Below are 9,950 nucleotides of genomic sequence, written 5' to 3' on the forward strand. Positions count from 1 at the left end.
AGCAAACATATATGCTTCCTATTCATTGTAAAAATCAGGTGAATAAAGAGGTTATTGTTCTTTACAACAATCCAACAACTTGTAGACTAAAGAAATAAATGTCTTCCTTATAAACTGTATCTTCCAAAGAAAATATACTATTATCTGCATCCCTTCTTAGTTTACAAAGTATCTATAAGGGGGAGTTGCTTTGTCAAAATGCAAAGCAAAAGAGTGGTTCCCTATACCCACAGCAGGCAGCTCACAATCACTCCAGCTTCAGGAGATCCAACCTTCCAGTCTCTGGCCATACCAGCATCATGGCTTGCTACCCACAAACATACAAACATGCATACACTTAATTAAAAATAATTTTAAAAATTTTAATATGGAAAAATACCACCAACCATATCACAATTTAAGCATTAAATCACCAGGTAACAAGTCTACTCTCTCAATAGAAGAGCAGAGCAATAGTCACAAAATGTGATATGATAACACTAAAATTAGCTTTTGATCGCCACCTACATACAGCAGAATATAAAGAATGATTTATGGTTTTTGTTTACAGCATCTGTGTAGTAGATATGCCGAGACTCTCCCTCTTCAAGAACACCTGGAACTGCATGGATGTATGGATATCTTACTTAAAGACTGCGTTAGCTGAAGAGAAGACTAAACCATTCAAGCACAATGAGAAGAATGACTCACTTGAAGAGAGAACAGAGGCCCATATGTTTGTATTTAGGTATATACTTAACTCACAGCAACCTACAGTCTGGAATGAACTAGCATAGATTTCAAGGTGCAGCAAAGAATGAACAGACCCCATAAAAGATGGAAATACATTTGTAGAAGCAGTATAAAGACGAGAAACTGACACCCAGCGCTCTGGATGATATCAGCGTGGGAACTAGCAAACTGTCCATCCTTCCAGTGTCCCTTACAGCGTGGGAACTAGCAAACTGCATCCTTCCAGAGTCCCTTACAGCGTGGGAACTAGCAAACTGTGCATCGCATCCTTCCAGAGTCCCTTATAGCGTGGGAACTAGCAAACTGTCTATCCTTCCAGTGTCCCTTACAGCGTGGGAACTAGCAAACTGTGCATCCTTCCAGTGTCCCTTACAGCGTGGGAACTAGCAAACTGTCTATCCTTCCAATGTTCCTTCACAGCATGGGAACTAGCAAACTGTCTATCCTTCCAGTGTCCCTTACAGCGTGGGAACTAGCAAACTGTGCATCCTTCCAATGTTCCTTACATGTCAGGCTTAGCACAGAAGATTTTAAATAAATAAATAAATAAATAAATAAATAAATAAATAAATAAATAAATAGAATCTTCCCTATGAATTTCTAGCTGTAATGGTTTACGTGCATTGATTACAAAGCACTAATCCCAGTACTTGTGAAAGGTAAAGACAGAGGATCATTTGAGTTCAAGGCTAGCCTGGGCTAAACACAGAGGACCTGTCTCAAATAAAACAACATAAACAACAACAACAACAACATCAAACACACAATAGAATAATATCAACAAAAATTGTTAGCAACAGATTTAATTTTATGGTGGCAGAATATTTATTTTCTAAATAGACAGAAAAGATAATGAATAAAGCCAAACATTAACTTAAAGTGATTTGTATTTATAGTATTCAACAGTACCTGGTATTATCTCTTTAAGAACATATTTAATCTTAGGGTTACAACTATTCCCACAAATGATAAAGTAAGGACCAGTATTGCATACACTAGGAAATAAATCATCATGAACGAGAAAGCAGGACAGTCAACGACAGAATGAGACCTACATATACCATATAAATAAATAATAAGTATTAACTCATACTTGAGGGCACACCTATAATCCTAGAACACAGACAGTTATGCAAATGAAAGTTTAAGGTCAATCTGTGCTGCATGGTAAAGTTCAATATCAAAATAAATAGAAATAAAACACACACAGTAACAAAAAATTAACTTGGTTCATCCTCTTTGAAAAAAAATACAAAAAAATTATGTGAGAAAAGGGATAGCTGCACAAACAAACAAATGAGATATATGTCTGCTTAAGGAACCTCCTAATATAATAAAGACCAACGTGAGACTCCACAGAAACCATTCAATGGTGAAAAATATGCCAGAATATGGATAGTCAATTCTGTCACTTCTATTTCAACCAGGTGCTAAAAGTTTTAGCCAGAGCAACTGGAAGAAAAGAAATAAAATATCCATGAACAAACAAGAGAAGAAACATCATCTTTGTTTATAGGACATGTGATCTGGCATAATATAAAGTCAGCATTTAAAGTCAGCTGTGTTGAGGCAGGAGCAAAGGTTAAGTGGTTAGGAGTACTGGCTGCTCTTGCAAATGACTGGGGTTGCATTCCCAGCACCCACACAGCAGTTCTCAGCCATTTATAGTTCCAGCTCCTGGTGAGCCAGTTCACTCTTCAGGCCTCTCTGAAGCATCAGGAAAGCATGAGGTACATGTATGCAAATACCCATAAACATAAGTCTTTTTAAAATCAATTGTGTTTCTATATACTAGAAATTAAAAATCTGAAGAAAAATTACAAAATATGTTCACTGACAATAGAATCAGGAAGAATAAAATTCAAAGTAATACATTTAATACAATAGGCAAAAGGCTTACCAGCTAGAAACTGTAAGACTACTGAAGTTAAGGAAAGACAAGGTACATAAAAAGTAAATTCATGAAGATGAAAGGAAGTCTTTTCCCACACAGCAGAATACTGTTAATATAACAAAACTAGAATCCCATCCAAACCACAGTGGTGTTTTGTGTGTATGTGTGTGTGTGCATGTTTATGTGTGAGTGCATTTGTGTATATGTGTGAGCACATGTGTGTTTGCATGGGAGTATGTGTGTGTTCATGCATCTGTATGTGTACATGTGTTTGTGTGTGTGCATATGCATGTGTGTGTTAAACAGAAATACTTGACAGAAACAATGGAAACATTTTGACAGTTTTAGCATCCCAGCCTTTTGCCTGGCCCTGTTCAGTGGGCCAGTGGAAGGCAGAGAGGGGCAGGAAGGTATGATAGGGCAGAGTTGCTCATTTCAGGGTAGATATTAAACAGTAGGAGAGTAACAAGAGGCCAGAGCAAGATGCAACCTTGAAAGACTCCCAATGACTACTTTCTCAAAATAGACATGTCCTAATCTCCCTGGGCGTGTGTGTGTGTATGTGGGGGTATCTTCTGGTAAGCTACTCACTTACTGAACCCCTCAGTGAAACACCATGGACTTGGTCAGACAGATCATACCGTACAGTCTTATGAAATGCCTTTTGCCACGCCAGGGGTGGATTCACTGACCCTATGTGTCCCTCAATGCAATCAAGATTAAACTTCACAGCCATGTTTGGGACCCAAGGATGACATCTTTGAAAGTCATCAGGTTAAAAAGTAAAGACTCAGCTGGTGTCATGGCTCTAAGTCGGGGGGGGGGGGAGCACCCAACAAATGATGTGGCCACAAAACTCCTGAGCCTAGAAAACCTGTAGGTCACATAGCCCCATTATACAACAGATGGGGGCTGTGGAACAGTGGGGGCACAGATTCCCACACCTGGCTCCCCAGGGCATGGCAGGCCTTGGGGAGGCCAGCCATGGGAGAGGGGCCACAGCATCCCTGCCTGATGGAAGTCAGGTAAGATGCTTTAGTCCCCAATCTGCTGCTTTGTGGTACTAAAACCTAAGTCACTTTGGGTCAGAGGTTACTCAAACCCACGAAGACTGAAAATGCCTTTCCAGTTGCAGATTTTAGTTCATGAGAACTATGGTCCCTAAGTCCTGAACAATACCTGTAAGAGTGAGGCAAAACTACATGACAATGAAATATACATAATAAATCAAGCAATAATCCTGAAATAAAAAAAGACAGAAAATTAGAAAGTAGGTAACCCAAACTGCAAGCCATGAATGTAAACAATCTGAAGAGGGGGCAGAGCTTTATTTCATTTCTGCTGTTAGACGTGGAAGTCATTTCCAAGAATCATCTCCTCCCTTAAAATATTTACTCTTGAAGGCTGGAGACACTGCTCTGCGGTTTTATGTTGTTCTGTTTAGTACATCTAGCAGGTCACTCCTCTAGTTCAAATAATTGTTTCCACATTTTCACACTCTGATTACAGAAAGGAGAGCCGACTACCTTGAACAGAAAGCTCCCGAGAAAAGGCAGCAGAGGAGAAAAGTACAGTAATAGTCTGTGGCAGACCGCTGAGCCAGTGACCGAAGAACTCAAGGTATATGAGTATGTCTACTGTCGTGCCAGGAACCAAGTCCACAAGACAAGAACCAGAAGCTTCATGTGTGTCTACTTGGATGCTAGTTGCTTTCAATATTTACAATGGCTGCAGATGTTAATGTACACAATGTATTGTGTTATGCTGATGCTGTGACTAACAAATTTCTCCCCCTTAGCTCTGGTCTTTTGGGACATTTCCCTAATCAGGTAACAGATTACTCTATAACGAACACTGTGCGACAACTCCTTGGTTTAAAGAAGACTTTGGATGACTGACTGCCTCATGAATCTGGCACTGGACAAAACATGCAAAGCACAATCATCAGGCCATGTGATTCCCTCCACCATCTTCTGACAGACCTTGAGACTGAATGCCCACTGTCCAAGGGGCAGAAGGAGAGATTTGAGCATGGTCAGTCATTTAGGGCAATTAGAGTCACAGACATAGGCCAGTTACCTTATTCTTCAATTTTGATGTTTCTGAGTTCCACAATTTCTTCTTATCTACTTCTCAGACATGAACTTGTTAAACAAAATGTTTGTGAAAGCCAAAGTAATGGTCAAACCATCTATCAGACCAAATCTGAGACAAAAGCTTTCCTTATAATAAATGTTTCTCCTGCTTGCTTAAAGATCCACCTCTCCTTGAAATGAACTTCTAACAAGTCATGGATCAAATGTTCTGATATAAGTTTATAAGATACTTTATTGAGAAATAGAAAAGATGGTAAAGGCAAATGACAATCACTGATGCTGCTGCCAGCTCACACACTCTGTTTTACAACCAGTTTATGGTCCTGAACCCAGTTAAACGCAAAAGATGGAACTCGGTATGTGAAGTCTTTCTGTGTGGTGCAGTATTAAGTGAGCAAAACTCTAAGACACTCGAAAACTTAACCACAAGCAATCATTTATCAGAAAAGAAGATTAACAAATGAACATAAGGACTCCTGGTTCAATTACTTTGTATAATTAAATCTTTTACAAGACTTTTGCATAGAGAAGCAATAACTTCAAGAAAACCATTGGTCTATTAGACCTCTTGATTTTTCAAAAACAATTTATTTCTCAATTAAACGAATTTGGAAATGTCCTAATATCACTGTCTACAAGTGAAACACATGTTACCCTATCACATGCTCTGAGACATTCTCCAAGAGAGAAATGTGATCACCAATATACTCGCCATGTACATGATTATCTTTCTAAGCTATGTTAATTATACAACATTGAGCCTCAATTCAGGAACCCTGCCTGGAGGAAAAGACTCCAAATGACATAAGGCCTTTGGCAAAAGGATTCTAAATGAGCTGCAGTCTAAGATGCTAGAAGTTTCAAGCCAAGTTCTCCAGTTTTAAACAATGAGATGATGATGGTAACAAGAGCAAACAATGGGCTTTTAAAGAATTCCACTGAGTATCCAACAAATATTTCTTGTGTATGTATATCGTGTCAGGCACTCATTTTCCTACACTAGCTGAGAATCCTACAAACCAGGAAGCAGACTCTTCTGCCTCATAATCTAACAACTGATTTTTCCGTTGCCGTGGAATTAAGCAGTGACCACTCGAAAGTCAACCAGGAAGGGAGCCTTACAATAAACACATCTCTGAATAATGACCAGTGTGTCTTCTCAAGGAGATTCTTCTATCGAGGATGTCAATCTCCAGAGTAACAATACAGGACTACCATTCTTTCTCACAACAGGAAATTAAGCATCTTCACCTCCAAGAAACTTCCTACAAGTATGTTCCTTGGAAGAAGCAATGGATTTGATTTCCTGTGCTGGATGACCTCAATATTTCTGATACAGTGTTTGAGGATCCTGTTCTCATAAACCCAATCAGCCTTATCCCTTTTGTTTCATTTTTATCCTGAGGAACTTTTAACCAACAGATAAAATCAAAGACTTGTACAACAGTCATTTGCATATATCTTAGTGCCCATGCCTCTTTCTCTCTCAAACTCAACATTTATACACGCGTCTTTATCGATGACTACTTTCCTTTGGTCACAAACATGCATTGAGGTTTGCATGTGCCCAGCATTATTATGTGCGCTGTGCCATGTAAACCTGCTGCTCTCTAAGCTGCTATTACTGTGCCTGTCCTCTGTCTTTTGGGGAGATGCTCTCTACGTAAGTAGAATTCTGTTTTTTTTTACCAACTTCCAGACATCAGCTTACATGAAAATATAAAATCCTACTTTCAAAACTTTGAATAAGCATTGTTTCCAAAAGTTTTGTCTGCTAAAGAGTATCTTTAAAAACCAGCTTGAGATATTATTTACATAGCCTGCAAACTTGATTGCTTAAAGTACACAATTCTATGATTTTTAAGTAAACTTACAGAGTAGTATGCTCATCTATACAATACAGTTTTAGGACTTTTCTCCTGTACCCAAAAACTGTATGTCCTTTGACAATAACCCCTATTCCCATCCCTTGCCCAGGGCAATCTATGCAAAGACCTAACTGACACCAGACCTCATGTTTCCCATCAAGATACAACATTTCTCACTTCTTAGCATGCAGAGCTGTTGTATAGCCATTTCCTCAGAACTGAAACAGGCCTTCCTAGAAAGACAAGTGAGGGTAATGTACATTACCAGGCACGGACTTCAGGGAGTCAGGAGTGTCACAGCTATATTAATCAAGGCAATCCCTGATGCTCAGCTGCTGATCGGCCTGTGTATTGTGCAGACAAGCCCAGAGTGTGGCTTTCTGGAGCAACCAGCCACTGACATAGCTGCCTAAGTAACCTCATGTTCCTACGTAACCTCAATAAGCTCTCAGGTTCAGCAACCTAGACTTGCTGAGTTATTTCCTGGCCTGTAGTCAGTGCCCTTTCTAGAGTGAGCAGAATCTGTTTGTGTCTCCCCAGGAAGAGTCACACGACAAGGTCTCAGAATAAATGCTACAGCCTTGGGGAGACTTTCCCAAAGACCACCACTGTCAATTCTCTATTTAGTCAAAGTAGGTTAGTATTCGTTTGGTTATGTATTGAGGTTAAAGTTTTGATTTGAATAGAAAAGTTCCTCAGATTTTAAGAAAGAAAGAAAGAAAGAAAGAAAGAAAGAAAGAAAGAAAGAAAGAAAGAAAGAAAGAAAAGAACTAACTTCCATGGAGAACAAGCCAAATATAGACAATGGGTCCCACAGTCAATACTGTTGTGGACTATGAAGAGTGAGCTAGCTTTATGACTGACTGTTAGTCATTTCTCCATCTTGTCCATAAAGGCAGCATGTAATATGACATGCAACATCCTGCTGAAATTTCTACCCTATGCCATGGCATCATCTCAGATGAAGACAAATTATCTATGAACTGTGAACTCATTCAAGTCCCTAATAATTAGACATTCAGAATTTCCTTAAGATTAATAACTTTAGAGTATTTACTGGGTGTGGTGGTGCACACCTTTAAACCTAGCACACGGGAGGCACAGACAGGCAGATCTCTGAGTTGGTCTACAGAGTGAGACCCTGTTTCAAAACAAACGAAAAATTTTAAATTAGTGTAAAAAACTGATTATCTTTTTAAAAGTGACTAAAACCATCCTTCCCACAACAATATTAAAAGTGAGGCAAAATTATGCCAAAATCCTAAAATAATTATATTTCTAATAAGCAGCATTCTAGAAAAAAAGTTCATAATTTCTAATATCAATTAATTAATAAAACTGCCATGCATAGATTTTCTCCTGGTAATTTTATTCACAAAAGCCAAAGCATTAGTCCGGCACAATACAAGGGTGTGCAAATAAAGATACAGATGAGGAAAGCGCTGCAAAGTCATTGTAGAATTACTAAAGAAATTTAAAAATTAATTGCACAAATATCTGTGACTGCCATAAGGAAAATGCATAATATATTCCAGTTGTACTACATAATATATTCCATTTGCTTATTCAGAAAAGGATTCAATTTAAATCATAAAGCATACAAGACAACTGTCTTTATAGAATATGTAAACTAGACAATGATCAGTCACTTTTGTTCAGAGAAAATAAAGAAAACATTTATCTCTAGTCTCAACAATATTCTTCAAATCAAAATGGAATTTAGTATACCCAGAAAAATGCAGTTTCAATTCATTCTCTGAACATGTATAAAAAAGTGATGACATGAGAAAGATGTTAAGATATAATTATATGTTATGATTCTATTGAGAATAAACATACAGCATATATTAAATGATCTTTTGGTTTCATTTTAGATTATAGACCAGAATTTCAAATTTTGGTATATATAAATAACTTTATATACAAGTCTATACAAATTATCATTAAAATCATATATTAAGCTGTACCATTGAAAGTTTTGTCAGTACTTTAACAAGCTTTCCATGACACATATGAGGGTATCTAAGTATACAAAAAATATCAGTAAAAACATATTGTTGCCCCTGGGTATCTGCAGAGTACTAGTTGCAGGCTTCACATAGACACAAAAATGTGAGGACAATTAAAGTTCCTATGCAAAACAAGTACAACATTTGCACAGAGCCTGGATATGCCCTTTGTGAGATTAGCTCCTCTTATGAATGCTACATAAGGAATTATTATACAGCATTGCTTAGAAGCATGACCAGAATCTGAAGATGAGTCTGCAGATAAGAAACCCATGGATGTAGAGGGCCAACTGTTCTGTGTACTTAGCAACTACCAGAGTATACATGTATACACATCGTCATCGTCACAGATACCAACTTCAAGGAAATGTTTTAATAATGACTTATATCAGCACAGTAAATGAGACTCTGGGTAAGAACCTTTACATAATATTACTATTTCCATTCCAGGTCTAGATGGCCCAAGGGCGAACAGTCAATGGATGGCATCAGATGGATTTCCACTCCCAGCATTCTTTCTACAAGCTCTAAAAATGAACTCCTAACTACTTCATAATAGTTATGAACTATAGTTATGAATAGTTTCATCAACACTTAGTTATTTAGGCTAGTTTAGCTTCTACCATGAAAACAAAGAAATGAGATTAAAGATGACAAAGGGAGTAGCTTATAGTAGGCTTCTGGAAGACATACTGACAGCTCAATGTGGGATATGAAGAAATGCAAATCTTGTGTAAAGAACACAGCAGCTAAATATGATGGGGAGAGGAAAAGCACTAGAAAAATCAAAGCTTTTCACATTATTAAGCACATTATTAAGAATTATCTCTAAAGTCAAATGTAAACAAATGACTTGTTTCTACTCAGTTGAGTTTAGCGTCAGGAGAGCTCACTCAATGGTTAATGTGAGCAACATGCTTGATGACAGATAGGCTTCAGGATCTGCAGCACCCACATAAAAGCTTGGTGGGCATGGCATCAGCCTGTACTGCCAGCCCTCAGAGGAGGAGATGGAGTTCCTGGGGGCAAGCTAAATAGTTAGACTAGAATAAATAAGAGTTTCAGATTCAGAGAAAGATTCTGCCTCGGAGAACAAGGTGGAGAACAATAAAGACTGTCTGTGTTAACCTCAGGCTTGTACATGCAACACACACACACACACACACACACACACACACACACGAGTCACCTTGCTTTTAAAAAGTCTCAAGAACATATTTTAACAGTGCTGGCACTGATGGGACCAGATACAGAGACCCAGAGCCAAACATTCTGTGTGTGTGTGTGTGTGTGTGTGTGAGTGTGTGTGAGAGAGAGAGAGAGAGAGAGAGAGAGAGAGAGAGAGAGAGAG

At 38.3% G+C, this 9,950-nt stretch overlaps 1 protein-coding gene across 2 annotated transcripts in view; it reads right to left on the reverse strand.

Annotated features, from left to right (window-relative positions):
• Positions 1-9,950, reverse strand: part of Supt3h (SPT3 homolog, SAGA and STAGA complex component) — a 342,521-nt gene that overhangs the window by 187,657 nt on the left and 144,914 nt on the right. The window lies entirely within an intron of this gene.

This window comes from Alexandromys fortis, unplaced genomic scaffold, assembly GCF_014885135.2.
Source record: "Alexandromys fortis isolate MF-2015 unplaced genomic scaffold, M_Fortis_MF-2015_v1.1 scaffold_145, whole genome shotgun sequence".
NCBI lineage: Eukaryota > Metazoa > Chordata > Mammalia > Rodentia > Cricetidae > Alexandromys > Alexandromys fortis.